The sequence below is a fragment of the Saccostrea cucullata genome, unplaced genomic scaffold, assembly GCF_032062105.1.
Source record: "Saccostrea cucullata isolate Sc308-1 unplaced genomic scaffold, CSIRO_AGI_Scuc_v1 ctg8689, whole genome shotgun sequence".
Lineage (NCBI taxonomy): Eukaryota > Metazoa > Mollusca > Bivalvia > Ostreida > Ostreidae > Saccostrea > Saccostrea cuccullata.
The window spans coordinates 15499-23247 of NW_026937049.1; positions in this window are offsets into that span (position 1 = coordinate 15499).

Sequence of the window (7749 nt, forward strand, 5' to 3'; positions counted from 1 at the left end):
CGACGCTCGGTAATTAACAGCTGGATGCTGTTCAACACTGTCACCAGGATTGTTATTTAACTACAATTGTAATTTTTTTTTATCCACAGAGACACGTTGTGCAACATGAGGTAACAAGGCATTGTTTAGTATTTATAGTAAGACAAAAGATTTTCAATTTCAATGTTGAGACTCAAATCAATGGTTTTGACTCTTATGTTAAAAGTGTGTTATGCCATGGAGCTGAAATATGGGATTTCATAAAGGTCAAGATGTTGAAAGAGTGCATTTTAATTTTTGCAAAAGAATACTCAAGGTGTAAGAAAAAAAAATACCTGTAATAGTATAGTGATGTTTATTATGAGTTAGGTAGAATACCACCAGACATATAAGAAGCACAGAATATTACAATATTGGCTTAAAGTAAGAAAAAGTAATAACTGTATTTTGAGTGCATGTTATCAAGATATGGTAGAGATAATAAAGATCCCTGGATTATTAGTATAAAACAAGATGTGTTTGTGAAACACTACGCACCCGGGCGGAGGCAACAAAGTTTAAAAAACATATTTTTAGCATATAGGTCACAGTCAAGGTCACAAGGTCATTGGTCATTGTCATTTGAAAGAACTTGATTAGTGAATTATGTATACCAAATATGAAGTATCTATCTCTCATGGTTCAAAAGTTATGGTGAAGGTTCAAAAAAGCTATATTTAGCGTATAGGACACGGTCAAGGTCACAAGGCCATTGACCTTGGTATCATGTGAAAGGGCTTAATTAGTGGAGCATGCATGCCAAATATTTAAGGGAACGTATGGTCAGAATTTTAATTTCTATATATAAAACTGTACCTCTCACATAAAAAGAAAAGCTGCATCTTTTAACACTGCACTACTGAAAACAGCAGTTAAAGATTTTGATAGCTTAATTGGAGCAGCATGGGGAAACCCTTATCATGGCCGCTGCTGACGTAGTGTAGACAGATAAAATGCAAGATGGCTAGAATCAATGCGTTTATTACTGCAGAGAAATAAAATTCCTTACATCAAAAATAACCTAATTCAAGTAATTGTTTAGGAAGGATTAACATCCTTCTTGGACACATTTGAACTTTTAAAAAAGTTGGAATTAAAATCAAGTAAAATTTTCAACCTTTGCAGCTAAGTTTTCAATTAAAGATTAATGCCCAGTTAACTACTTTTTATGATTAATTCCTTCTTTTATTTCCCTGAATTCTAAAAAAAACACTAGAATCATTAGAATGTGAAAATATATTTCCTTTATTACATTCAGACTCAAAATGAAATCCCAAACATTATATATAAATTGGCACATTTTCACGACTTGATTCCAACATGATAATGTTTACTCTTATACCCCATTCATACGACATGATTTGCATACCTCAGTATATTTTACACATATGTAAATTTACTCACATGTGCAATTTTTGTCGTATTCATGAACTGATTTGCTCACATGTAAATTCTGCACAATTGAGTAAATTCACACCTGGTCAGGACTAGGTGCAAATTAACTTTTGCATATATGTTGTCGCAAATTGTTAGTTCATTTGTGTTAATTTTGTCGTATGAACACGCAGCAAATAAGTATGCATTTTGTTTTGTTTATTGAATAAATCTCCCTTTTAAGTGTTGTTTCGGTTGTTTATGCATTGTTGTGTGTATAATATCAGTCTGTTAGTATGGCGGCTAGAAAGCAAAACGTAAAAAAAAAACTGGATTTTTTAGGGTCATCTTTGCTGTACTTCAAGGACAGTTGAAAGTTATTTGAGTTTTGATAAGGGTACTGTTTTAAAGGATACGCCGGGTTGTTCTAGCATATAGTTCTTTCCACAGATGGCTTTTTCAACTCTGAAGACAAGGATCCACACTATATCCCCAGTCTCCTCTGAGATAAATTTGAATTTGCAAAAACGTGCGCGTCTTTCACCCTTCCTGGCAAACCTATGTTAATGCCTCTAAATTATGAAAATATAGTTGTGGTCGCGTAAATATGTGCCCTGCAGGATCAATAAGTAGTCCCCTTACAATTCAAGTAGTTCATGGGAATGCTCCGGAACCCATTACAGATTGACTTTCTTTTACCTTTCTTTGTTTTAAAACCAAGGCAAGCTACTTACATATAAATTGATGCTACAGGAATTTCAACAACCCTGTTGAAAACAAGCATATTTAAGCATTCTCGATCCTTGGCACCTGATCCCACCATGAATTTTTAGGGGATTGGTGTTTATTTCCTATTCATATATTTGTTTTCTCTGATTTTTTAAATATCGACTGCGCATTTCATTCTCCAGGAAAATACATTATAATATTCAAGCAGAAACTTCATAATGACCTCGCAAACTTCATGTAGTACTGTAGATTTCCAAACACCAAAAAGATTTCTAGTCTACATTATTTTGCTGAAGATGTCATTCTGTAGATGACAACAGCCATCTTTTTCTTAACACTCTTCTACAGTCTTTAGGACCTATGCCAAAGTATTTTCAAATTTTAAACAATGATTTTAATTATATGTCCTTTTTCGTGTGTAATTTTCCCTATACAAGTTATTAAGCTCGTTTTTTCCGTACCATAAAATAAATGGATCGGATTCCCCACTTCTTTCTTTAAGGAACATTCGAAAGTTAGTCTTATACCCAAATAGTGAGAAAATAACCTTTTTTCTAAAAAAAAAAAAAAAAAAAAAAAAATCCACAATTCTGATTCTGTATATCTCCTTCTTTTATATGAAAATATAAGGATTTACTTACAGTACATAAATCTCTTCTGAACGCATAGCAAATTAAGTTTTACTTACGTGTGTATATTTACTCATATGTAAATTTGCACACATAAGCAAATTTTCGTCGTATGAATGGGGTATTAGATCCAATGTGTCCCAAATACGTCATAAAAGTGAGGATTGTGGGAAATATTTAGCAAGCGAGATAACTCTATCTCCCAACATGGCAGCCCCCAGCAGTCAGTTCACATATAACTTTAATGTCTTATTATTTTATAATTAAGTAAAAACAAATGGCAATATCAGGTAAAATTCTTTAATGATCATTCAAAGAATGAAATATCGAAAATTTATTCTAGACCCGACGTTTAATTTAAGTCTCTCTTTTTCTTCGTTCAAAAGTTATGGCGAAGTTTAAAGTTTGCCAACAAAAAAGCTATATTTAGCGTATAGGTCACAGTCAAGGTTACAAGGTCATTGACCATGGTACAATTTGAAGGAGTTCAATTAGTGGAGTATGCATACCAAATATGAAGTCTTTTTCTCTCATGGTTCAAATGTTATGACGAAGGTTAAAGTTTGCAGACAAACAGATTTAAACAGACAAACAGACAGGACAAAAACAATATACGCCTCGGATCTTTCGATCCTGGTGCATAAAAATGAAATGTACATGCACTCTAGGTTTAGCTGACTTTTAGCATATAAGTCACAGTCAAGGTCACAAGGTCATTGACCTTGGTGTCTTTTGAAAGAGTTCAATATATAGTGGAGTTTGCGTACCAAATATGAAGGCTCTATTTTTCATGGTTTGCATACAAACAGACAAACACACAAACAGATAAACAGACAAACAGACAAATAGACAGGACAAATACAATATACGCCTCAGATATTTCGATCCTGGTGCATAAAAATGAAATGTACATGCGCTCTAGGTTTAGCTGACTTTTAGCATATAAGTCACAGTCAAGGTCATTGACCTTGGTGTCTTTTGAAAGAGTTCAATTTATAGTGGAGTTTGCATACCAGATATGAAGGCTCTGTTTTTCATGGTTTGCATGAAATACTGATTGCTATATACCATCCCACTTTTCAAGCGGGGGTATTATTAGTTACATAGTCTTTTACTGACAGGGTATGGGATGATACCTGGTTAGTAAATTTCATACCTGGCGAGGCGGAGCCAGGTATGAAATTTACAAACCAGGTATCATCCCATACCCTGTCACTAAAAGACTGTGTAACGAATTTACCCCACCGATGAAAAATTTACGTTTTTTCTGTAGTTTATAAATGGTTTTCTCTGCTAAATGCTTCAACGCGCTTATACTGTGCCTATTATGACGTCACGTTTACAAGTGTTTGTGACGTAATACATCGACCGGGTATAGATTTCTACTGACCGGGTATGGATTTACAACTGACCGGGTATAAGTAATCTACCGCCTTCACGTGACAGACTTCAACCAATCGTAAGCCAGGATTTCACAGAAAAATTAACAGAGGTGGGGTAAAAGTAATCCACCGCCTTCACGTGATAGACTTCAACCAATCGTAAGCCAGGATTTCACGGAAAAATCAACAGAGGTGGGGTAATTTTATTTACCCCACCTCTGTTGATTTTTTCGTGAAATCCTGGCTAACAATTGGTTGAAGTCTATCACGTGAAGGCGGTAGATTACTTATACCCGGTCAGTTGTAAATCCATACCCGGTCAGTAGAAATCTATACCCGGTCGATGTATTACGTCTCAAACACTTGTAAACGTGACGTCATAATAGGCACAGTATAAGCGCGTTGAAGCATTTAGCAGAGAAAACCATTTATAAACTACAGAAAAAACGTAAATTTTTCATCGGTGGGGTAAATTCGTTACACAGTCTTTTAGTGACAGGGTATGGGATGATACCTGGTTTGTAAATTTCATACCTGGCTCCGCCTCGCCAGGTATGAAATTTACTAACCAGGTATCATCCCATACCCTGTCAGTAAAAGACTATGTAACTAATATTACCCCACCTCTGTTGATTTTTCCGTGAAATCCTGGCTTACGATTGGTTGAAGTCTATCACGTGAAGGCGGTGGATTACTTTTACCCCACCTCTGTTAATTTTTCTGTGAAATCCTGGCTTACGATTGGTTGAAGTCTGTCACGTGAAGGCAGTGGATTACTTATGTACCCGGTCAGTTGTAAATCCATACCCGGTCAGTAAAATCCATACCCGGTCGATGTATTACGTCACAAACACAAACGTGACGTCATAATAGGCACAGTATAAGCGCGATGAAGCATTTAGCAGAGAAAACCATTTATAAACCACAGATAAAACGTAAATGTTTCATCGGTGGGGTAAATTCGTTACATAGTCTTTTAGTGACAGGGTATGGGATGATACCTGGTTAGTAAATTTCATACCTGACTCGGCTCCGCCTCGCCAGGTATGAAATTTACTAACCAGGTATCATCCCATACCCTGTCACTAAAAGACTATGTAACTAATAATATCGTTCTTGACAACGACGAGATGACTTAAATTAAGCCCCGGATCTCTTTGCCGTACGAAACGCTGTCATTGGATCATTGCTACACTTGTTGTGACTTGACATTCACCTGATTTCTTTTTATACCCCCCGCTTGAAAAGTGGGAGGGTATATAGTAATCGGGATTTCCGTCCGTCTGTACGTCCGTCCGTCTGTTACGCTTTATCTCTTATCCGCAAATCCTCTTATACTACTGAGTCACATTTAATGAAACCTTTTACAGAATCTTTATTACATATTGCCATTGTGCACCTCCTATTTTACATTTTTAATCGACACGTATTTTAGGTTTCCCATAGCAAATCATGGACATTGCCATTATATGTTTACCTATGACGTCACACATGCATGTGGAAGCTTCTGGATAACATTTGATAGGACGAGTTATTCCTCTTTACACATTACCGTAAAACAATATAGTAACACATGGAGATTATGGGAGGCGGGAGGTATCATTTAGTGAGCTCATTGCTCACAGTACTTCTAGTTTAATAACTTAAAGGAATTCCAGCATCCTTTAAATACCAACAGCAGAGTACTTGTATTTAAATCAAAGTGCCTGATTTTTAACAAAGTAAAATCGCTGATGACCAGCCATAATAAAGATATTTACAATTCGTTCCTATCTTCTTCTTTTTTAATTAAAGTAGTAAAATTTTCTCTTTTATATAAATTAAAGCAGATAAAGCAGAATTTGATTTTCAAGATTTTAATTTATCGTAAGGAATTATTGAATTAAGCGAAATGTTTCAGACTTTTGAATTTTTTGTTGATTTTAAAACTTCTTAAAGTTCTTTTCAGTTTTTGATAATCCACTTACGATTTACACCACTTCTAGAATATTCTGTACATGTACATGATGTAGCACAGTACGATTAAGTTTCTCCTGAAAAGAAGATTGTTGTGCTGAGGAGTACTGAAAGATGGGAGCTTGGTAGCAAAGTAGCTAAACGCGTCAATAAACATGTTTATTTTGCTCGAGTCTTTCCAAAAGTTTAATTTTATAACATGCATTGATTTACGATGTTAATTAATGCACGGATCTAGAGTGGCCAAGTGACCTCAGACCCTCCCCCCTCTGAAAAACATCGACCCCCCCCCCTAGAAAACGCGGATATGTGTTAGATTTGTCTGAATAGTCATAGGTATGAAGATTTATTAGTCAACAACCCACACACACCCCCACCCCCCTCCCGTACGTTAACACACACACGAAATAAGTTTTTGTCATTTGGGATAGGACTTTAGCATGGCAAAACTTTTTTTGTTGCTTGTCAAGCAATTTTTGGGCTGGATTTTTTTTTTTCGACAGGGGTGGATCTCTCAACCTCGAAAAAATCCTGGATCAGCGGCCATATGTATACATGTATCACGAAGCAAAAGTTACCAAGTGCTTTTGATAAATGTATAATATAGATTTTATTACACTTAATGTTTAGAATTCAAAACAACAAATTTACACTGAAGAAATTATATTTATCAATTAAATTATATTTCTGAAGAAAAATAATTGAATATAATAACAGATTACTTATTTTAATTTTCAAATAAAAATCAGTAAACGACACATGTATGGTAGGCCGACAATGTACATAATATGTACGTATACCTGACTTGTTCAGAGAAAACAGGGTGATAAAAGGTTAGTATTATACTATTTAGTTTTCTCACACTTTTCTTATATATTTCTAAATCATTTAATACACTCTGACAGTGTGTTCAGGTCTTTTTTCATACATACAAACATACAGTTAAGCCAGGTAAAAGAAATAAAGTCGGGTTCGGATTGTTTAACAGGATGTTTTGCGCACTGACCTACATCCGGGGAATTGATCCTACGCGCGAAATGGAGTGATGTAAACACACCACAAGTTTAGGGTAAGTTTTCTATTTTACAAACAGTGTCGTGCATTTTTTAAGTTAAATTTCTGTAGAGAGGCCTTCTTTTAATGGTTTAGTATAAAGACTAAGGTGTGTTACTTAATAATGTCCATACCCGGTCCGAAAATTTGAATGCTTGCAATGACGAAAACTCGCGAGAGTTCACCGTGGTAAAATCCCCAATTTGCATTTCATTTTTGGGACAGGTTCTAGATGGCGTGACCTTGAATGCTTTGCAGCCTTAAAATATTATTCATTTAATAAAAAATGTATTTGGCAGTTTGCAAGAAAAGTCATTATTGATTGGTTTGAAATTATCAATAATTAGATGTGAAATGTTAGGATGAATCATACTCTTCGATCTGTGACGTCACGTTTTGTTTGTGTGACCCAGATTTCTATTTTCATGCCTACAAACGGGGTCGCGAACTTTTTATTTAGATCCTAATTAATACGGAAAAAATTGCCATAATAAAATAAAATGAAATTAGTAGAATCTCGTGGACGGCACATGATTTTTCAGTGTTGTCATTCTAGTTTGTGTTTCAGCAAGACAAGATTCTATAGGCCTGGTGGATTTTTCTCCAAC